This window comes from Sus scrofa, chromosome 11, assembly GCF_054392235.1.
Source record: "Sus scrofa isolate SSC_HxYL_T2T_F1_AM1 chromosome 11, Sscrofa_HxYL_maternal_Yorkshire_Landrace_v2.0, whole genome shotgun sequence".
Taxonomy (NCBI): domain Eukaryota; kingdom Metazoa; phylum Chordata; class Mammalia; order Artiodactyla; family Suidae; genus Sus; species Sus scrofa.
Window position 1 is genome coordinate 21,286,204 of NC_139393.1, and position 24,099 is coordinate 21,310,302.

The 24,099-nt window shown below is 45.8% G+C and overlaps 1 protein-coding gene and 1 long non-coding RNA gene across 10 annotated transcripts in view; both read right to left on the reverse strand.

Moving 5' to 3' along the window:
- LRCH1 (leucine rich repeats and calponin homology domain containing 1) overlaps positions 1-24,099 on the reverse strand; it is a 217,471-nt gene that overhangs the window by 148,875 nt on the left and 44,497 nt on the right. The gene's annotated exons all lie outside the window — the stretch shown is intronic.
- On the reverse strand, positions 17,684-23,621 carry LOC146398579 (uncharacterized). Its single transcript, XR_014819491.1, has 2 exons — positions 21,799-23,621; positions 17,684-20,072 (listed from the first exon to the last, which is right to left on the reverse strand). It is a non-coding gene; the product is annotated as an uncharacterized LOC146398579 (long non-coding RNA).

Sequence of the window (24,099 nt, forward strand, 5' to 3'; positions counted from 1 at the left end):
GTGAAGGACTAGAAGTTGAAAGCCAGATTTAAAAAAAAAAAAAAAAAATGCCATAGTTGCATCTCCAGCCACTTGGTCGTGGAAGAAACCTTTTTAAGAATAATAATAAAAAAATTTTTTTAAATAATATGAGGAAACAAAATGAGGCCAACCAGGAAAAAAAAAGAGAGAGAGAGAGAGCATAAGGAGCCAATCAGTGGTAGCCATAAATCAGGTTCATTGCTATGCAAGGAATTCAGCAGTGGGGACAGGAAACCGGTCTTGGCACTAAAAACAACAGCACTCTCATTAATTTATAAGGAGGGGAGGCCGTGGAACGAGGTCAGCGTCTCAGAATCCCAAGTGTGTCAGATGGTAATTCCGAAATGGTGGTGTAGATTATCGTTCAACTCCGACCGGGTTTTCTGAGCTACTGTCATCTCTTCCTGGGACAAAATATTTTGACATCACGTTGACAGACACTAGAGGAAGTCCTTGTCACGTCATTATTATGTCCCAGTGCCCTTCATCCGAGTTCGGCAGAGAGAGTGAACTCCATAAAACATAAGAGAGTTGCAATAAAGAGAATCCACTGAGAAGTCGTTTTCAAAGGAAAAATGAACCAAACTCAACCAGAAAATACGATGCGGGGTAAAATTCTACATGTAATTGGGACACAATATCTACCACTGGAGATCAGACTGGATTCAGACTTAATTTTTTAACTGTTTTCTTCATTGTATACACTTTTCCTTCTAAGAATATATTTGTTATTTAGTCTTGCATGAATTCATTGTTTCTTTTTTTATATTTTCCATATATGGACTCGTTTGGCAGATGTTTCCAACTTTAGTTTTAGGATTTGGTTCACAGGTCATCCTTAAGCTCTTTCATAGTCATCCTTCTGGTCTTTATCAATTTCATCTCTCTGGAACCAGACAAAGGCTCCCAAAATGCAGTGATCAACAACCATCACACTACCTCAAAAGGCATAATTAATGACGCCAGTGTCAAGAGATTAAAACACATACAACCCGGTTCAGCTAAGAACATGTTGATGAAGCAAAACAACCCACTCATGTTTTTGATGCTGTGAAAAAAAAAGTGTATTTGGATCAAACCACTTCAAAAGGCTGAGAGGAGGACGTAGGGATTCTGAAGATGCTGAGGGACATATCAGAGTCGCATGATAAATTCTCTGGTCACCTTCCTTATGCTGCGTCTATTCGAATGCTTTCAGCTACAAGTTACAAAGAACCCATTTCAAAATGGTTTCAGCCAGGTCCTCACCAGACCAATTAAATCAGAACGTAACTGCATCTGTATTTCAAGCATCTGTATTTCAAGCTCCCAGAGCAAGTCTAATGAACAGCCAGAGTTGAGCAATTACGGCTCTAGCCAATCACATTTCAGCCCTCGGATCTTACACCACTTACCCAAAGAGCACCGAAGGCAGAGGCAGCATAAATATCTGTCACTACCTGAGGAAATTTGCCTTTGAACATAAAATAATGGTCCGAAAAGTACAAAATTGGATACAACAAAGTGTTAAAAACAACGCTCAAATGATGAACGTCTACGGATGTCCCAGGGAGAGATCATTTTTGGGCTGTTATTTCAAACTGGCTCCCAAATGAATCCCCAGCAGGATTTAAAGTAAAGCCGAAGAGGTGAGCGGTCCACTTCCCGGGCTTTCTTTTCTGTTTGATGTTGATGGTGGAGCCTGTGAACAGCCCAGAGGTCTCACTGGCAACCACGACAACGAGGACAGAAAGGAATCAGACGTGTCCTACGGGCTCCTGGACATCTTGGTAACCACAGCTCATAAAATACCACCTCTTCTCCTTTCCTGGTCACCTTTCTTTAAGGATGCGTGTTGAGGCGTTCCCGCTGTGACTCAGCGCTAATGAACCCGACTGGTATCCATGAGGATGAGGGTTCAATCTCTGGCCTGGTGCAGTGGGTTAAGGATCTGGCATTGCTGTGGCTGTGGTGTAGACCAGCAGCTGCAGCTCCAATTCAACCCCTAGCCTGGGAACTTCCATATGCCCCAGGTATGGCCCTGAAAAGCAAAAAAAAAAAAAAAAAAAAAAAAAAAAAAGATGAGTATTTACGACTTCAAGAGGGTCCCTCTCCCAGATCCCCTTCTCTCCCCCCCTCCTCGGATTAATTCCTGCTCATCTTCCAGATCTGTTCAAACATCCCCCGCCTCCTTCCCCCCCAAGACTAGATAGGGTCCCCCCCCTCAAAGCTCCCTTCTCTCTCCTACAGGGGACTTGCCATAGTTTGTTTCAGTTTATGATTAGAGATTTTTTTTTTTCCACTTACTTGAATACTATCCATCACCCCGTAGAGTATGAGCCCCGTGGAACGGGGACCACCGCTGCTTTGTTCACCGTCTAAGCACAGTTCCCAGCCCAGAAGCCGCCACCCAGTAGGTGTTCCCAGTAGGTCTTTCTGGTTGAATGAATTAATTGGCTATTTGGTGAGTTCATCTAAGACCTCTTTTCATTCTGAAATTCTAAAACTCTCTATGAGACCTTCCTTAAATAATGCTTCACCGTTGAATAAAGAGAAAAGAAAAAGATCAGCAGCTGAGTGTTTATATGCGATTAGGAGAAGCAAACTATTCCATTTAGAATGGACAGGCAAAGACGTCCTACTGCTCAGCACAGGGAACTACATCCAGCCTCTTGGGACAGACCATGACTGGGTCGCTGTACAGCAGAAATGGACACAACATGGCAAACCAACTAAACTTTAACTGAAAAAATAAAGAGCGATAGGTTTTTTTTCATATGGGGATCTGGAGTGCAGGAATCATACTCAACACAAATTGCCAGCTGATTTATATAGTATCTAATTTTTTTCAGTGTACGGTCACATAATCTCTGAATAAAAATGATGTTATTTCTTTTCTCAAAAAAAAAAAAAACCACAAATACATATGATTTTCGCCTTGTACTCTTGTCGTTGGCTTCCTCAAAACGCAGGGTTGGGGGTTCGTTTGTTTGTTTTAACTGAAGTATAGTTAATTTACAAGGTAGGGTGTGTTAGAGGTGGGAATTACAGCAAAGGGATTGAGTTACAGGCACATGTGTATTTACTCTTTTTCAGATTCTTTTTCATTATAGGTTAATGCAAGATACTGAGTATAGTTCTCTGTGCTACGAAGTAGGTCCTTGTTGTTTAGCCGGTTTATATACAGTATAACAAATATAACAACTAAGTACTAACAAATACAGTACCTATTTGTTAATCTGTAAATCCCTGCCGCTCAATATCCCCTTTGGTAACCCTAAGTGACACTCAAACGATTTAAATTCTTCTGGAGTTTGTTTTCTATGTCTGTGAATCTATTTCTGTTTTGTAAATAAGTTGCTTTGTATCATTTTTTTTAGATTCCACATATAAGTGATATCATGTGATATTCGTCTTTGGCTGGCTGATTTCACTTAGTATGAGAATCTCTGGGTCCATCCATGTTGGAGCAAATGGCATTATTTCATTCTTTTTTATGGTTGAGTAAGAATCCATTGTACCTCTATGTCCCATCTCCTTCATCCATTCATCTCTCATGTCATGGAACGTTGCTTCCATGTCTCAGTTATTGTCCAAATGCGGGTTTTAATCTTAAAAATGACTAGTGATTAGTAAGGGAGCACAAGTGGTATGAAAACATGGGGGGAAACATAGAGTCTCGTCAGCAAAACCACCCCCCTCTAAGGATGAGGTGTGCAGATGTTTTGTTTAAGGCAACCGCCCTGGACCTCCAGCCCAGAACAACATCGAAATAGGGAAAGGCACACGGCCTTCATGCCTTATGCTCATGCCCGAGTGAGGAGTAAGGCTACAGACCTCGGCGGACAGGGTATTGCTCAGTGCCCTCTCGAGGTGGAGATTATCGGCCCATCTTAAATTATGGTGCCAATTGGAGTTCCCGTCGTGGCGCAGTGGTTAACGAATCCGACTAGGAACCATGAGGTTGCGGGTTCGGTCCCTGCCCTTGCTCAGTGGGTTAACGATCCGGCGTTGCCGTGAGCTGTGGTGTAGGTTGCAGACGCGGCTCGGATCCCGCGTTGCTGTGGCTCTGGCATAGGCTGGCAGCTACAGCTCCAATTCGACCCCTAGCCTGGGAACCTCCATATGCCATGGGAGCGGCCCAAGAAATGGCAAAAAGACAAAAAAAAAAAAAAATTTATGGTGCCAAGTGAAAGGTCACAAACCACTCATCTGAAGTCGGTGAGGCTCTGTGGATCCGAAGGAACCACAGGGAAGAGGTCGCCTCTACCCGGTTCATTCAAGAGGGTTACACGGCTCGCATCACACAATGAAGTGCTGTGCATTTTCTCTTCACAGGATGAGCAAGCGGCGGGCGAGCACGTTCCAGAACGAGAATGACACTGTATTCTGTCCACTTTGCATGAAAGAGGGATGCACAGTGTATCGCGCCCTTTCCAGAAGAATTTAAATCGCTCGAGTGTCACGTAGGAAGCTAATTGTCAGTTACATGGAAGACGCGTCTCTCTTTAAAAATCCAGTGCACTGTATAAAAATCAATCCATGTGAAGGTCACATTATTAACCCTTTTGACAATCAAGTGACAAACGCCACTGCATGTTAACAGTACCCACCGGGAACTCAACTTTGCCTTCTAATCGCATAAGAAGGGAAGAAGAAAAGAGGGGAGGAGGGCGGGGCATGGGTTACCTTAAAAACCCTCCAAGCTGCAGCCTCAGGAAGAGAACCTGGTTTGCCCTCCTGAGGAAGCATGGGTCATACAAGCATGTTCATCAAATCCGTATTAGGAGAAGACTCCACGAGGCATATACTTCTTTTTTTTCAGAAGTTACTCCAATTATGTCTTATGGTCTTTTCTTCACATTTAGTGAAATAAAAGTCAAAGTTACCCCCAATGACACAAGGCTCTGTCCGTGGAAAATAAGATCCGCAAAGGCCACACAGTGTCCAAGTCCCTCTTTAATTCCAAAGCAGGAGTTCCCATCGTGGCTCAGTGGTTAACAAATCCGACTAGGAACCATGAGGTTTCGGGTTCGATCCCTGGCCTCGCTCAGTGGGTTAAGGATCCAGCCTTGCCGTGAGCTGCGGTGTAGGTCACAGACATGGCTCAGATCCCTCGTTGCTGTGGCTCTGGTGTAGGCCGGCGGCTACAGCTCCGATTGGACTCCTAGCCTGGGAACCTCCATATGCCGAGGGTGTGGCCCTAAAAAGACAAAAAAAAAAAAAAAACAAAACCTCCAAAAACAAAACCTCCAAAACCTCCAAACAAAACCTGGGTGCCCACTGGTCCCCAGGTTCAAGCAACTTCGGAAAGGCATTCGTGACCTCTGACCCCCTTCACAAATCCCGGACTTCTTCGACTGCCCCCCAGGGTCACAGTGCATCCACCGGCCACTCCCAGCCTTCGTTTTGATCAGAGTGACTCATCACCTTTCCACTCTGACCATACGACTGGCACCTCCCGGGGAAGGAAGTCCTTTGACTGCCCCACACGCAGAGAAGATGCGCGCTGTCTTCACCGCTGCCTCACAAGGACCGGTGATCACGAAGGGTGTTAGAGAGAACAGCTGCACTCCGTGCAGAGATCCCCCCCCATCGAAGCCCTCATTACAAAGGGAGCCTCGCCTTTCCACCTGGCCTCTCAGCCCTTCTCCGCCCCACCCCTCACCTGCACGCAAGGTGCTCACCTGGTTAGCAGACAACAATCACTTTCCGAAGGGGTCTCGGGCATTTCCTAAGATGCTTTAAATGGTGTCAATAAAAGTCTTTAACATGCCAAGCGTCTTTTACATGGTTGCATGGAGAGCAGAAATTTCTAAAAAGGGAAGGGTTGGTTATTTCTGACAGAAAAGGTCTAATGCTGACAACGTAAATGAAAGGTTTGGGTCTCAACTCGGGAAAGGCAATGGCTGTATCTTCCTTCACCTGAGCCTCTCTCAGAATCTGGCAGCGTGGAGGCACTCAGTCGCTTAAAACCAACTGAAACACGTGTGCATTCTTTCTCTCAGCTATTCCCATTAAAGTGCAGTGTGTGTGTGTGTGTGTGTGTGTATGTGTGCGCTCGCGCGTGCGCGCGTGTTAGTGCAGACTGGGGTTGGGGGGAATAGGGAATGTGAGGGGTCTTGTTCTGAGCATTTGAGATGATGTAGAAATCAGTTTCCCAGCATGGCCCTTCTTTTCATTACACCCACGTGTCCCAGGCACTCACTGCTCCATAGGAATTAAGAAAGTATTGAAGAAATTAAGAAAGTTTCCAATGCAGACTGTATTAGTTTCCTACTGCTGCTACAACAAATGACCACAAACATAGTGTCTTAAAATAACGGAAATGTATCCACTCACAGTTCTAGAGGTCAGAAGTCAGACATGGGTCTTACAGGCCCAAAGGGAAGGAGTTAGCAGAGCTGGTTCCCTCGGGAGGCTCATTCTTTGCCTTTTCCAGCTTCCAGAGGCTGCTTTCAGCCCTGCATCACTCCAGCCTCTGCCTCTGTTCTTTCACCGCATCTACTCTGCGTTGGGCTCACTGGGAAAATCCAAGACAATCGCTGTCCCTCCGCATCTTTAACCTAATCACATCTGCAAAGTGCTTTCTGCCACGTAAGGTAAAAAGGATCAGGACCTGGATATCCACTGGGGGTGGGGGTGGTCCTTACATGACCTCCCTCACTAAGGAACTACATTTCGGTGTTCTTCCTAAAGGCTTTGGCTCTGGGGATGTGCATTCAAATAAAAAATGTAATTTCTGCCTACCAACAGATAAGATTAGGTTGCAGTCTTTTTGATTCATTAGTTTTCATTATATGACCTTGGTCACTCCTTTGCGCTAAAAAGCAAAAGACTACCCCATTACACCCAGAAACGCTGAGTCAGGTCTGTCTGCTGTGATGCTTCCTAACATTTCACCTGTTAGACAGAGTCACAGGAATTACATCAAGTCATTTCTGACACTCCAGGAGTCACGCTGCAGACGGCCTCCACTATCAAGACAAATCTGACATGCATCCAGATAAGCAACAATGGCAAATGATAAGCCACTAGGGATGTCATTCGACAGATATTTACTTCTGGACACCTACTGAGCACACCGCTCTGCCCTAGACACTAAGGAGAAGACATAAGATAAGCAAGGACCATGCTTAGTGGAGGAAAGATACGGCACACAGGAAAACACCAAGAAGTGGGAAATGCCATGTGAGAATCCGAAAATGATGCCTGCAGTCTGAGCTGACAGAGGCGGTCAGAGGCAGCTCCTCAGACCATGATGTCGCTGGAAAGGGGCACTTAGGCTTAGTTTCACAGGTAGAATTTCACCGCAAAACCTCTCCAAGGAAGAGAAAGAAAATGCATCAGGGGTCCCGGAACCAGAAAATCCTCACTCAGTATCTATTTATCACTATGCACGCTGTGTGTCCAAACAACACAGCCTTGTTTCTAATTATAGAGCTATCAAGGTTTTGTTTTTTAAAAAACTCAAATTTACAGAAAACATAAAAATAAAAATCCATCCTAAACCCCACCGTGCACAAAAAAAAGGTAGCCACTCTTCCAGACCTATCTCTATGAAAATGCACACATTTCCAAGAGGTTTGGGATTGCCTGGTTCACCAAAGAAAGAAATGCAGCAAAGTGAGACTGGGAAGTGACACTTACAAAGTGCTATTATAAGGCAGCAAAAAGTGACACTGACGATGAGGAAAAATATCAAAAAGTTTTAAGTTCAGGAGTTCCCGTCGTGGCGCAGTGGTTAACGAATCCGACTAGGAACCATGAGTTTGCGGGTTCGGTCCCTGCCCTTGCTCAGTGGGGTAAGGATCCGGCGTTGCCGTGAGCTGTGGTGTAGGTTGCAGACACGGCTCGGATCCCGCGTTGCTGTGGCTCTGGCGTAGGCCGGTGGCTATAGCTCCGATTGGACCCCTAGCCTGGGAACCTCCATATGCCGAGGGAGCGGCCCAAGAAATAGCAAAAAGACGAAAAAAAAAAAAAAGAAAAAAGAAAATGTCAAGTTTAAAAAAAAAAAAAAAGTTTTAAGTTCAGATCTATTTATTAAGGAGCTTGACGTGCTGGAGGTTTTGATTTTTTGGTTTTTTGCGGTTTTTTTGCTTTTTAGGGCTGCACCCAAGGCATATGGAAGTTCCCAGGCTAGAGGTCAAATCAGAGCTACAGCTGCCAGCCTACAGCACAACCACAGCAATGCCAGATCCAAGCTGCTTCTGCAACCTACACCACAGCTCACGGCACTGCCAGATCCTTAAGCCACTGAGTGAGGCCAGGGATTGAACCTGTATCTTCATGGATCCTACTCAGGTTCATTACCACTGAGCCACCATGGGAAGTCCCGCTAGAGTTGTAGTATAACTAAGGACCAAGAGGTTTTATACACAGTCCGAGCCCTCTCCCCTGATCCACAAGACCCCCAATAGATACCTAAAAACCCCAAGTGGTACCCAACTCTATACACGCATGCTTATGACAAGGTTTAATTTATAAATAAGGCGCAGTAAAAGAATAACAACAATAACAATAAAATAAAACAATTCTAACAACATACTTTTATTAAAGTCACATGAATGTGGTCTCTCTCTTCCTAAAGCATCTTACTGTACTGTACCCACCCTACTGGGATGATGGTAAAATGGCTATGCGATGGGATGAAGTGAGGTGACTGACCCCGCACTGGGACAGAGAGTTAGGCTACAGCTGACCTTGCCCCCTGTCCTCAGAAGCAGAGGATCGTCTGCCTCAGGTTATCCTGGATCAAGGAGCCACGACAACCTTGATGGCTGGGAATCCCAGGCAGGACAGAGACAGATGGTGAGAGATTTCGTCACGCCACTCAGAGTGGCACACAATTTAAAACTTAGGAATTGGGAGTTCCCGTCCGTGGCTCAGTGGTAACGAACCCGACTAGTACCCATGAGGACTCGGGTTCGATCCCTGGCCCCGCTCAGTAGGTTAAGGATCCGGCATTGCCGGGAGCTGCAGTGCAGGTTGCAGATGACGGTCAGATCTGGCGTTGCGATGGCTGTGGTGTAGGACGGCAGCTACAGTCGACCCCTAGCCTGGGAACGTAATCTGCCACAGGTGCGGCCCTAAAAAGCCAAAACCAAAAGCAAAACCTTAGGAATTGTTTAGTTCTAGAAGTTTCTGTGTAATACTTCTGGACCACAGGTAACTGAAGGCAATGAAAACAAAACCTCAGATAAGGGCATCTACGTGTTAAACCACAAGCAATAACTGATGCTCGCCAAACAAAGTTGATAATGATGAGACTGAGAAGAGGTTGGAGTATGTGCTACATGGTCAGTTCAGACTACAGAGAAGTAGTTCAGAAAGACTTCCACCAGAAACTGCTACAATTAGAGCTGGGGCATTTAGAGGAGTATTTCAGTTTCAACACTGAATTCCTTTTTCTTCAACAGCTGGAAGAAAACTCTGCTCTGGAGTTAAGCACCCCAGGTCCGACTCTCCAACGTTACCACTATCATTGCTGTGTGACCTTGGGGAAGACACTTCATGTCTCTGAGTCTCCATTTCCTGGAATGAGGGAAAGTGTTGGACTAGATCAAAATCTAAGATTCCTCCTAGATTTGACATCTTATATTTAAGAAGTTATTTGTCACTATTAAACTCAAAATGTGAATCCCAATCACGCATAGTTCAGCTACTAGCACCACTGACAGCTCTGGTTTTGCCTCATAACTAGACTTTTAGACAGCCAGGAAACTGAAAGAGAAAAGAAAACTCCCAAGGGCAAAACTCCTCAAACCTCTCCTTAAGGAATTTACCTCATGAGGAAACACCCAACTTCCTCATCAGGATGTTTAGAAATCCCAGTTAAGAATTCCCGCAAAAATGTTTACAGGCACATGATGAGAAAAAAAAAAAATGTCCTTATGCTTATTTTAAAAAAAAAGATTAAAAGGTTGGGGAAGGAGAAAGCAGGGGGTGAGAGAGAGGGGAGAGAGAAGGGAGGGGGAGGGGGAGAGAAGGGAGGGGGAGGGGGAGAGAAGGGAGGGGGAGGGGGAGAGAAGGGAGGGGGAGGGGGAGAAGGGAGGGGGGAGAAGGGAGGGGGGAGAAGGGAGGGGGGAGAAGGGAGGGGGGAGAAGGGAGGAGGAGGGGGGAGACATTCCCTCTTCCTCTGCCCGTATGGCCTATGGAGCATCAGAAAATCGTCCACAATTTTTGTACCTCTGCTCCTGCAGGACCCAAGTATGTTTTCCAAGTGGACATGAATGGATAAAAGGCACAAGTCTGAGATAAAATAAATACGTAAAGTACCATGGAAAGAACCCATTATTGTTCAAGAGTCAGGAAGCTTTGGAGCCCAGCCCAGGAAAACACCCTGGAACCGAAGGTGTGCCCTTCCAAGTCTCAGCTTATTTGCTTACAAAAAAGGCTCAGAGAGAGAATTCCAGACACGTGTGTTTTTTATGTCACTCCAATTTTCCTGCGTTTAAAAAAAAAAAAAAAATGTGCTTTAAACTCAGAATAGTTAAGATTTGGGAGAGGTAGGGGGGGCTTACTACTCCCAAACTCTTCTCAGTGCTGCTGCTCTGTGCTGAGAAAGCAGAGGCCTGCGCCAGGGCCTTTGCTGAAAAATGAAGGGGCTGATTTCTTGAGGAAGCAGCACCATGATGTAATGGCCTGTCCCCTGGCCCACATGCTTCTCATCCTGTGACCTTTCACTCACTACCCTTCAACCGAGAGCCAACATGGCCTAGAACATTCTCTCAGGCACCTTTTCCTCTCATTAAAGCACTAGGACAATTTGCTGACTTGATGATGGTCACAGCAATGGCTGACTCCTGAGGATGAAGGTCAAACACTCATCTGTGATGAGATAAATGACATAGAAGTCCGCAGGCCCTGGAGTTCCCGGCGTAGCTCAGTGGTTAACGAATCCGACTAGGAACCATGGGGTTGCGGGTTTGATCCCTGGCCTTGCTCAGTGGGTTAAGGATCTGGCCTTGCTGTGAGCTGTGGTGTAGGTCGCAGATGTGGCTCAGATCCCAAGTTGCTGTGACTGTGGTGTAGGCCGGTGGCTACAGCTCCGATTCAATCCCTAGCCTGGGGACCTCCATATGCTGCAGGTGTGGTGCCAAAAAGACTAAATAAATAAATAAATAATAACATAACACTGTGAAGAAGTTAACTTATGTGTTCCTTCAGAATAAAGCTATCCTACTATCTCAAGCCATCCCCTTCATCCTATTCTGACCGACTATGGGAGAGGGAAAGGCCTGCAAATGTGGAGGTCAGGCCACCACCACGCTGCAGCAACCTCTGGTGGCCACAAGGACATGTGGCTTTCTGAGACCTCTCCTCTGGTCACGCTCAGGACCCTCCCCACCACTCCCTACCCCAGTTAGGGTTGTCAGATAACAATAAGGGATGCACAGTTAGGATTGAATTTCAGATAGACAACTAACAAATTTTTTCAGTTATAAGTATATCCTAAATATTGCATGGGATATACTTATACTAAAAACATGTTTCCTTGTTTATCTGAAATTCAAATTTAACTCTTGCATGGGACATACTTATACTAGAAGAGCTCACTGTTTACATGAAATTCAAATGTGAGTGGGTGTCCAGAACTTTTATTTGCTAAATCTGGCAACCCCTCCCCCACCCTTCCAAAACTTCTCCATGGTAATTTGCAAGAAGAAAAACTAGTTACTGCCAGCAAAACAAAGGGGGAGGGAGGGATCAACCAGGTGGATTTAAAAAAAAAAAATTTCAACAATAGCAAAGACAAGTGATTTTAGACATTATCACTGTACCATCCCCAAATCTGAACATCAGTGGAATCATTATTTGAAACAAGGTCTGCAGAACAAACCTCTTTTCACAGGACTTTTTTTCTTTAATGGCCCTGCCTGCAAGCATATAGATGTTCCCAGGCCAGGGACTGAATCTGAGTCACAGCTGTGACCTACACCAGATCCTTCAACCCACTGCACCAGGCAGGGAATTGAACCCTCACCTCCACAGCAACCCAAGCCACTGCAGTCAGATTCTTAGCCCACTGTGCCAGGGCAGGAACTCCTTTTCACAGTACTCTGAATATGAAGTCATCTGATTAAAAAGCTGAAGATAGATTAGAAAGTGTTTTTTGGGGTTTTTTTTTTGGTTTTGTTTTTTGCTTTTTAGGGCCGCCCCCGCGGCATATGAAGGTTCCTAGGCTAGAGGTCTAATCAGAGCTGCAGCTGCCAGCCTACACCACAGCCACAGCAATGCAGGATCCAAGCCTGGTCTGGGACCTACACCACAGCTTATGGCAACGCCAGATCCTTAACCCACTGAGCGAGACTAGGGACTGAACCCACAACCCTAGTCGGATTCATTTCCACTGCACCATGATGGGAACTCCAGAAAGTGTTTTTAAATGCTTAAAATTCACTAATACTTAAAAGGTTTTCAAGACAATTGACTAAGCTGAATACAGTTGATAAAATTTTCAAGTTTGTTGCTGGCATTCACTGTCAGCATCCACCATTTTCCACTTAAGTTATGTGCTCTGGTGACACATATGAACTGCCCCCTGCCAAAAAAACTTTTGTTAGAGAAGTTGATCTATTAAAAATACATTAGCTGGCATTCCTGTCATGGCTCAGCAAAAACGAATCTGAGTAGCATCCATGAGGACACAGGTTCGATCCCTGGGCTCGCTCAGCGGGTTAAGGATCCAGCATTGCCGTGAGCTGTGGTGTAGGTCACAGACGCGGCTCGGATCCTTCGTTGCTGTGGCTGTGGTGTAGGCCGGCGGCTCCAGCTCCGATGAGACCCCTAGCCTGGGAACCTCCGTATGCCGATGGTGCGGCCCTTAGAAAACTTTTGTTACACACAGAACACCCCTTTGGATGCCGGCCTTGGAAATAACCCTTTGGGGTTATGTCAAGGAGGGTGGCTGATGGAAAGAGAATGGGCTGACAGATTTCAGGCAAGGCCTGAGTCAGGGTCCGGAGGAGGACTGGACGGCTTTCCAGCTCCTCCGATCTCAGCGGCATGGCTTTGTTCCTCCCTGGGTGATCGGACACACCCATGCTCAAAATACAAAACCAGGCCAAAAAGAAGTAATCTGGAGATTGTCTGTATCTCCGTTTGATGCTTATAGTGAAAAAGAAGGCACCTCCTCCTCCTGGATCATGTAAAGTGCAAGGGGTATAAATGATTTAAAAGATGGAGCCACAGAAAGCAGACCTTCTACTATAAAAACACAGCCATGTATGCAGCAAGAAATAAATGTATTTAAATTCACTTATTTTTTTAAAGTACTGAGCAATGACTATCAATAACCAACCCTCTGACCATGCAGAACTTCAGCCTGCTGTCCAGAGAAGCCTGCTGGGGGATCAACAGCAATGTCCTTTGATTAAGAAATAATAATGGGGAGTTCCCGTCGTGGCACAGTGGTTAACGAATCCGACTAGGAACCATGAGGTTGCGGGTTCGGTCCCTGCCCTTGCTCAGTGGGTTAAGGATCCGGCGTTGCCGTGAGCTGTGGTGTAGGTTGCAGACGCGGCTCGGATCCCGCGTTGCTGTGGCTCTGGCGTAGGCCGGTAGCTACAGCTCCAATTCGATCCCTAGCCTGGGAACCTCCATATGCCGCGGGAGTGGCCCAAGAAATAGCAACAACAACAACAACAACAACAACAACAACAAGACAAAAAACAAAACAACAACAACAACAACAAAAAAAAAGAAATAATAATGGGAGTTCCCGTTGTGGCGCAGCAGACAGGAATCCAGCTAGGAACCATGAGGTTGCGGGTTCAATCCCTGGCCCCGCTCAGTGGGTTAGGGATCCAGCATTGCTGCGAGCTGTGGCTCGGATCCTGCGTTGCTGTGGCTGTTGCCTAAGCCAGTGGCCACAGCTCTGATTCAATCCCTTGCCTGGGAATCTCCATATGCCTCAAGTGCAGCCCTAAAAAGCAGGGGGAAAAAAAAAAAAAAAAGGAAGGAAGGAGGAAAAAAACAATAAAGATGCTGAGTGCTTTCTGAGTGCAGCCACGGTTTTGCATAAATTTATCTCATTCAATTTTCATCACATTCCTCTGAGTGTGGGTTAAAAAAAAAAAGCTGTACAGCAGAAATTGACAAAACACAGTAAATCAACTATACTTTAAATAAAGAAAATTTTTAAAAAGGATTCTTATTTCTATTTAATCTCACAAGGAGACTAAGTGCTAGACATGAAGCAGCCTGTGTGAATACAGCACAGTAAACTTCGGGGCAGTAATTCAGATCCTCGGTAGACTAATCCAGAAGTCATGCTCTCAACCCGAAGTGGACACCCCGTCCCAGATTAAATGACACGTGTGTTCTGGGTGGGAATAATGACACTACAGTTGAGACAATAAAGGGAGGAAACACACTTAAATTTTTGTGACAACGAAACCAGACCATCTCCAAAGACTTCGCACATCCAAAATCCAGGCTCTGTTCAATCTGAACCCCAAATTTCTCAGGATCAGTGGTACACAGTCACATTTCATCTTCCTGACACCTTTAAGGTGAGGAGAGATAGACTTCCTTGAGACTACATGGCTAGAACAGAAAGAAGTGAGATATAAATTCTTTTTTTTTTTTTCCTTTTTGGGGCCACCCCCACAGCATATGGAAGTTTCCAGGCTCAGGGTAGAATCTGAGCTACAGCTGCCAGCCTATACCACAGCCACAGCCACGCCAGATCTGAGCAGCATCTTCGACCTACACCACAGCTCACAGTAGTTACCGAATCCTTAACGCACTGAGCAAGGCCAGGGATCGAACCCACCGAACCCACTGAGGATGCTGAGCCACAGCAGGAACTCCAAAATACAAATCCTGATCTTTTGAATCCACATCCAAGGCAGTTACCATTAAACCACAGCTGGATCCCTAATCTCTAGTTTATGCGACAATGGCGCAAACGGGGAGGCAAAAAATATCCAATCTACAAACCCAACTACAACACACCAGCTATGAAGTCTCAGGTTTATCAGACAGACTTTTCCTCCCAAAGAAAGTAGATGGAAACTCAGACTTGGAGCTGGATTTCAAGAGTCAGGCAACAGTGCTGACATCATGATGCAAGGCTAGCTTATGTCCCTAACATGCCAGGCACCGGTGACCTTGCTGGGAGACCTGCCACTCCATGGCCCACCCAGAAAAAGCTCAGTGGAAAAAACTGGGGGTAAGAGCAGCAAAACCCAAGGAAAGGCAAACAAAAATGAGTAAAGATAAATACTTCTTTGGAAGAGCTGACCATACAGTTCAGGGCCTTGACCCTTAACTCTTGTTATTCTTGGCCTGATGGAATCCAACTATCTGAGAAAACAACTGCAAAACACTTGAAATTTCAACCTCGAATGCAGGTGTTTAGAAGGCATGTCCGAAAAAATAAAACAAATCACATCAAGTTTTGAAAGACAGGAAGCCACATTCCCAAACCATAAAGACATTATTAGGATAAAAATGTTTGTTTCTACATTTAAAAGCCTGGCGAAGGAGCTCCCTGGCGGCCCAGCAGTTATGGACATCATCATGTCACTGCTGTGGCTCGAGTTCAATCCTTGGTCCAAGAACTTTGGCGCGGGGGTGGGGGGGTGGGGGATCCTGTGTGGCTCGGCAGGTTAAGGACTCATCTCTGTGAGGGTGCGTGCCAGTTCAATCCCTGGACTCGCTCAGTGGGTTGAGGATCCGGTGTAGGTCGCAGACGTGGCTCAGATCTAGCATTGCTGTGGTGGTGTAGGCTGGCAGCTGCAGCTCCCATTCACCCCTGGCCTGGGAACTTCCATATGCCTCGGGTAAGCCTCCCCCCCAAATAAAAGACCCCATAAAAATCATATATGTGATAAGGGGTTAAATATTGATAATATATAAACAACAACTATACCTCAACATAAAAAACAAACCACCCAATTAAAACATGGGCAAAGAACTTAAGGAACTTAAAGTACTTAGAGAAACTTTGTTTCTCCAAAGAGGATATGAAAGTAGCCAAAGAAGCACATGAAATGATCTCAGCCTCACTAATGATGAGGGAAATGCAAATCAACACAGCAGTGAGATACCGCCTCACACCCAGTAGGAGGGCTACCATCATTAATTAACCAATCCATTAAGTAATTAACAGAAAGTAACAAGTGACAGCAAGGACACGGAGACACTGGAACCCTTGCACACACTTGGTAGGAATGGAAAATGGTGCAGCCGTCATGGAAAATCGTACAGTACTTCCTCAAAACGTTCAAAAATAGAATTATTATCAGTGATCCAGCAATGCCGCTGCTGGGTATGGACCCAAAGCATCGAAAGCAGGGGTATCAGCACATTTCTGCTCACAGCAGCATCACTCACCAGAGTCCAATGGTAGAGGCAACCCCGGTGCCCCTCAACAGAGGGACAGATGAGTAAAATAGAGGGTACGGGAGTTCCCGTCGTGGCGCAGTGGTTAACGAATCCGACTAGGAACCATGAGGTTGAGGGTTCGGTCCCTGCCCTTGCTCAGTGGGTTAACAATCCAGTGTTGCCATGAGCTGTGGTGTAGGTTGCAGACACGCTTGGATCCCGCGTTGCTGTGGCTGTGGTGTAGGCCGGCGGCTACAGTTCCAATTCGACCCCTAGCCTGGGAACCTCCATATGCCGTGGGAGCGGCCCAAGAAATAGCAAAAAGACAAAAAAAACAAAAAACAAAAAAATAGAGGGTACGTGGCTAAGGGAATGCGCTTTGGTCTACAAAGGAAGGAGATGGTGACACATGCTCTAACTTGCATGAACTTCGAAGACGCAGCGCTCCCTGAAACAGGCCAGTCGCCCAAAGACAAATGCTGTGTGACTGCACCTACGTGGAGCATCCAGAGCAGGCAAATCCAGAGCCAGAAAGTAGAGGGTGATGTCTAAGGTCTGAGGGGTGGGGAGAGTGGAGAGTTAGTAGCTAACGGGTACAGAGCTTCCGTTTTGCAAGATGAAAGAGTTTTGGAGATTGGCTGTACAATAACCTGTGAACACACTTAACACTGCTGAACCGTACACTTAAAAGTGGTTAAAGTGGTCAATTTTATATATATTTTATCACAACTAAAAAAAATAGAGAGAGAGAGATTAAAAAATATACATTATATATTATATATATACAAACAACGTTTAGCTCTGGAGTTTTATGTACCATAGTGTTAACCTGTGGTTCTGACACAGAGAACACCATTTTTTTTTTTTTTTAAATGAGAGTTGCAACGTATATTTCAGGTTCTCTCTTGGTTGGTCTTTTGGGGTTTTTTGGTTTGTTTGTTTGTTTTTTTCTTTTTTGCCACACAGGCAGTAAGTGAGAATTCCTGGGCCAGGGACTGAACCTACGCCGCACAGCAGCAACCAGAACCACAGCAGTGAGAATGCAGGAGCCTCAACCCCCTAGGCCGTCAGAGAGCTCCTGAGAACAAACTTTTCAAGTGTCCTGTGGAAGCTGAATCTCAGGCTTTGCAGCCACACACATTTCCCTTCCAAAAAGCCCATCCAGGAAGTTCTGAATCTTTAATTCATTGTCTAACCAAACAGCCTCCCCAATCCATTTCCTCAAAACACAGAACAGGGCTGTTTTGTTTGTGTCCTTTTTTTTCTCTCAGGGGTGGGGATGGGGTGTGAAATTACAAAAGAAAAAGGCATGGGGAGTCTAAAAAGACAGACAAATTTTTCCTTTGAATTTTCTGAAACTGGATTTTTTTTTTTTTTTTTTTTGAGCTTGTAATGTATCAGCCACTCAGACGCAAAACCTTCTAAAAATCTGCAACCATCTCTTTCCTCTAGACAGGCAAGTTCCTGTGCTGTCTATTTTTATTCGGATTGTGCGCTGAACTGAGGCACCCCGGCTGCAAGAAGGCCAGAGGAAACCACGCGAGCAAGGTGCCAAAGAGGCCACTTCGCACACAAAGAAAGAGCAGTGTTTCTGGAACCTGTGGAGGAAAGCGTGTACCAGACACTGACTTACTTTGAAACCGCCTCAAAAACTGTGACGTTCGAATTCTGCTGTCCTTTTAGCGTACCTGGGGTTGCGGAACTGCACACCAACACAGATCCGCCCTTGCAGTGACAGACCAACTATAACATGGGATCAAAACCTCCCAGGGGTTCCCAGAATGTTGGGTGCTGTTGGGGAGGGTCATCTGGTTTGGCCTCTAACTACGCTTGTCCAACTTTGGGGGCGGGAGGGGGAGAAGAGAAGCTCTTATCTAAAGCTGATCCTGGAGTTCCCGTCGTGGCGCAGTGGTTAACGAATCCGACTAGCAACCATGAGGTTGCAGGTTCGATCCCTGGCCTCCCTCAGTGGGTTAACGATCCGGCGTTGCCATGAGCTGTGGTGTAGGTTGCAGACGCGGCTCGGATCCCACGTTGCTGAGGCTCTGGCGTAGGCCGGGGGCTACAGCTCTGATTCGACCCCTAGCCTGGGAACCTCCATATGCCTCGGAAGCGGCCCAAAGAAATAGCAAAAAAAGACAGAAAAAGTAAATAAATAAATAAAGCTGATCCTCATTATATATGCTAGTTGTGTTCTGTTCTGGAAGGTCAACTTGAACAGAGCAATCTTGTTTTACGTGCGTTTCTGGTTTAAAAACACCTTACGCGACACAGGATACGGATTCCTTCCTTACCACACTGTACTCACAGCCCACGGCCCTGCAACACCTGCCTGATACATGCAGTTTCTCCAAAAGGCACCTCAAGCCTTCTTGCACTCAGAAACACAGACAGGACTTGGGCACGACGCTTGGGGGCATTTAAACAGTGAAATCAGTGAAGGAAAGCTCAGAAATGCAAAAAGCGTGTTACCACAGCAAAACGGCTGCTTGTTTAGATCGAGAGCTGAAACAAGAAGGTAGAGCATTGCCTCCAGCAACTCAAATTTTTTTGCCAGTCTACACATTTGCAAATGAGCCCAAGAGCAACAGAAGTACTGATTTGGGGGCAAAAAACAAATCTGAGCAGGTAGGAAAACTCACAAATACGGAACCCTCGAATAACAAGGACCAGCTGTATTAGGCAACTTGGAAACTTTCCTAGACTTAGAGTAATTAATATGAAGTCTATGCAAACCTTTTAAAGGCCACTTGAAAATTCGGGTGTTCTGAGCTGCATACAGTGCACACAAATGACCATCTGTGGGAGGCACTGCAAATGCACCCCTCACTCCCCCAAATCCAGCAGGCAAGGCGCCAATCACCATGGACTAATGGTCTGACCACCAGCTTCTGCCACCACAACATCTGAGGGGCTCTGATCCAATCACCAGCCGCCTGTCTACCCACAACGGGATTTCCCACCATCTCCAGAAGGCACTTCCTCAAAATCATTCCCTTTGTCTATTCATGCCTTTAAAGTCTCATCTGAATGTAACTTCAAGTTAGAAGTCGCTGGCGTTCTTTCACACACTAACAAAGATATCTCTGTTTTTCAGAATAGTTCCTTTCCACCCATATGCTTAAGATAAAAACGCAGGATGAAAAGATGCCCGGTTTTCTCCTACTTATATTCATGGTCACACCAAGCATCTTCCATCACGGAAATGGAAACATACAACAGACATAATGCAACTGATATGGGATCCTTGCAAAATAACAAATGATTTTTTTTATCTCTCTGGAAAAATAAAGACTCAGATTTATTGTCACTGAATCAGAGTGCACCATTCACGCTGCCTCTTTGAGGCAGAAAACGTTCGGGGGTACAGGACAGGACGCAGGTCCCCACCACTGGGGGGGGGTGGCGTGCCCTGGGATCATAGTGTTTCTTCAGAGCTGCAGGGAAAGGTGAGACTTCACCAGCCCAACACTGGCTTGGAATGAAACCAATAAGCACTCAAGACGTGCTTCTGACTGTGACTCAAACCCCCTCCCCCAGCACCACTATTCGGGTCTCAGCTCCGCCTTCTTCCAGTCCAGTACGAAAATAGGAACCATGGCTTTTTGAAACTTCTGCTTTTTGAAAGTCCCAAAACTGGTTACATTTTTCTTTTTTTTTTTTGTCTTTTTTTTTTTTTTTTTTTTTTGTCTTTTGTCTTTTTAGGGCCGCACCCGCGGCATATAAAGATTCCCAGGCTAGGGGTCTAATCGAAGCTACAGCTGCCAGTCTGCACCACAGCCACAGCAACACCAGATCCAAGCCACATCTGCAACCTACACCACAGCTCAAGGCAACACCGGATCCTCAACCCACTGAGTGAGGCCAGGGATCGTACCCGCAACCTCATAGTTCCTAGTCGGATTCGTTTCCACTGCGCCATGACGGGAACTCAGTAACTGCTTACTTTTGTAAAGCCTTTTTTTTTCTTCCCCCAAACAAAATTCACCTTTATTCTACTCCTGTGGAATTTCATAAGCCTTGGTCAGGAGAAGATAAAGTCTCCTATAAAAGGTCTGGCAGGAGAAACTGACGTTGCGTTTCTAATAGGCAACGATTGGACAAACACTGTGGAGAAGATACGGTGGTTTTTAGTCTTTTTTTTACAGCTGTTGAAAGACTTTTGATGCTACAACTAAAAAAGCTTGAGAATTAAAGTTATGATTTATTACGTGGAAAGAGATGTCTGTCATTCTTAATTACTTTCCCAACTTTAACGTCCCCTTTCCTACTACATAAAATATTCAAAGAAAAAAGGTCGAGCCAGGCCTTAGATGTCACGTGGCTGATTTTGCAAACATTCTGTGTCTGGGCCAACCACTGGGTGCCTAGGGCCTTTCCTGTTCTTTTTGTTTCCTTGAGTCAATTCCTGTCAGGTGCAAACACTCCAGAAATGCAGAATTAGGACATAGGAACTAAGCCTGAGTCACAGCTAGAAGCCCCCTTCCTCTATGGAGTTCACCATTAAAAACAAATGAAACCTCAATTACATTTCAAACAAAAAGGCAGGTGGAAGGGTAAGGGGCAGATGCGGCTTCAGCACCAGCTGGAGATGCTCAGGCAGAAGAGATGTCAGTAAAAAACCTCAGAGAGCCGAGAAGTTTGGGGTACAGCCACCACGCCTCCTAGGTGACAACGCTGACACGCATCGCACATCGCGTCCGGTTACTTCCTGCCCATTCTGCAGGTGCCAGGTGGAGACAGGCACACGGCCTGGGGCAGAATCCAGAAATGGACGGAGACATAGGGCAGGTCCGGGGCGTGAGTGGCGAGGAGGCGAGCTTATTACAAGATGGGCAGTTTCGCAGCAGCACAACTTGGAAAGCTCTGGTTTCTCCCAACAGCTGCCCCCAGGCCTGTTCCTCCTCTGGCTCCCCAGAGAAAGAAGATGTGTGATCCAGCGTCACCACGTTCCTACCCGCCTGCCATGAGCAAATGGGGGAGGAGGGGGTTGAGAGAACAAAGCCAGGAAGGTTCAGGGATGGTATGAAATGAACCTTCAGTGAACGAGGGGTGAGAGCAAACCTGAAAATGATCATCATGAAAATGGTTATTCAATAAAGACTGCACGCTCATCAGACGGAGAAACCCAAATACCATGAGATCACCAACATGGGGGCTCTAATAAAAAATGATACAGGAGTTCCCGTTGCGGCACAGCAGAAACGAATCCGACTAAGAACCATGAGGTTGCGGGGTCCATCCCTGGCCTTGTTCTGGGGGGCTAAGGATCCGGTGTTGCTGTGAGCTGTGGTGTAGGTTGCAGACGCGGCTCGGATCCCGCGTTGCTGTGGCTCTGGTGTAGGCCGGTGGCTGCAGCTCCGATTGGACCCCTAGCCTGGGAACCTCCATTTGCTGTGGGTGTGGCCCTAAAAAGGACAAAAGGACCCCCCCAAAAAAAATGATACAAAAGAACATATTCACACAACAGACTCCAAGATTTCAAAACCAAATTTATGGTTACCAAAGGGAAACTTGGCGGAGGGGGGGGGAATTAGGAGGTTTGGATTAATATATATACACACTACTAGAAATAAAAGAGATAAGGAACAAGGACCCACTGAATAGCCCAGGGAAATCTACTCAATATTCTGTAATAATCTATATGAGAAAACAATCTGAGAAGAAATGGATATATGTATATGGAGAACTGATCCAGATTGTTGTGCCCTTGAATCTAACAAAACATTGTAAGTCAACTATGCTCCAATAAAATGTTTAAAATAAATAGATAGGAGTTCCCATTGCAGCTCAGCAGTTAATGAACCCGATCAGTATCCATGAGGACTCGGGTTCCATCTCTGGCCTCGCTCAGTGGGTTAAGGATCGTTAAGGTCCCGGTGTTGCCGTGAGCTGTGGTGTAGGTCACAGACTCAGCTCGGATCCCACGTTGCTGTGGCTGTGGTGTAGGCTGGCGGCTACAGCTCCAATTGGACCCCTAGCCCGGGAACCTCCATATGCCTTGGGTGGGGTCCTAAAAATAAAAATAAATAAATAAAATAAAAATAAAGACTGTTAACTCAGAATAAGGTAGGAAGAAAACCCAGAGCCTACAAAGTGAGGGGACGTTAATGCAGCAGCACTGAACGCAGTGTGAACGGGACTCAGATAAAATCTGTTTATGAGCCTTTCTTTACAGCTGTCGCCTGGAGAGCCATATAAACCGGAGCCACATAAACTGGAGGCAATCAGGTTTTCCAAAGTGACACGCGTGTTATGTGATCTTAGGATGGTCTTCACGTTTCAGACAGAGGCATGTTTTATTTCTAGAAAGCACCAACTAGAAAGCGGGGGTGAGTGTCTTTTTCAGAATTTGTCGCCACGGAATTTGGTGATTGCCTTATTCATCAAAGCTACACGAAGCAGTCACTTACGAAGTCTCTTTGAGAAACCTCAAATAACAAATTCTACTGCAAAATTCAGCTGGAGGCCACCAGCTTCACCAAACTCCCAGCGCAGCGGGCAGCTGTCCTGTGGCCCTAAAAGTTCTCTACCTCAAGGAAAGAGCACAACAGCGGCTTTAAATCAAAGCATCTTTACTTCTTCAGGGAGATAAAACGTCATTGGTTATTCTGTAAGAATCTCTTCACTAAATTTTTCTTTGAATAAGGAGCACTCATCAGAAAACCAGGGTCCCATGTCTGTCCTACAGTGGCTTTCTTAGAAACCTTATCTGCAAATACACTTTTTGAACAATTCCCTGTGAGTGTGGAAATTTATTATAATCTACGCTTTATTGTTAAATACAGATTTTCCACTTTTTCCCCCTGAAATGAAAGAGGGATCTAGTACCAAACAACAAGACTATAGGTAGGCGAGAGAAAGACAATGAATGTCTTAACTTGTTTCCTGGAGTCGGACTCCCTGGGTTTAAATCACAGTCCTGTCATTTACTGGCTGTGTGATTTTGGCTAAGTTACTTAAACTTTCTGTGCTTCAGTGAGGATACTAATAGCTACTACCTCATGGGATTATTGTGAGAATTAAATGGGAAAGCTAAATATATAAAGCACTTAAAACTGTCCCGGAGTTCCCGTCGTGGCGCAGTGGTTAACGAAGCCGACTAGGAACCATGAGGTTGCGGGTTCGGTCCCTGCCCTTGCTCAGTGGGTTAACGATCCGGCGTTGCCGTGAGCTGTGGTGTAGGTTGCAGATGCGGCTCGGATCCTGCGTTGCTGTGGCTCTGGCGTAGGCCGGTGGCTACAGCTCCGATTCGACCCCTGGCCTGGGAACCTCCATATGCCGCGGGAGCAGCCCAAGAAATAGCAACAACAACAACAACAACAACAACAACAACAAAAGACAAAAGACAAAAAAAAAAAAAAACTGTCCCTATCACTTAAGTGTGGAATTTTTTTTTTTTTTTTTTTGCTTTTTAGGGCCACACCCTCGGCATATGGAGGTTTCCAGGCTAGGGGTCTAATTGGAGCTGTAGCCACCGGCCTATACTACAGCCACAGCAACGCCAGATCCGAGTCAAGTCTTCAACCTACACCACACCTCCCAGCAATGCTGGATCCTTAACCCACTGAGCAAGGCCAGGGATCAAACCTGCAACCTCATGGTTCCTAGTCGGATTCACTTCTGCTGTGCCACGATAGGAACTCCAAATATGGAATAATTTTTTTTTTTTTTTTTGTCTTTTGTCTTTTTGTCTGTTGTTGTTGTTGTTGCTGTTGTTGCTACTTCTTGGGCCGCTCCCGCAGCATATGGAGGTTCCCAGGC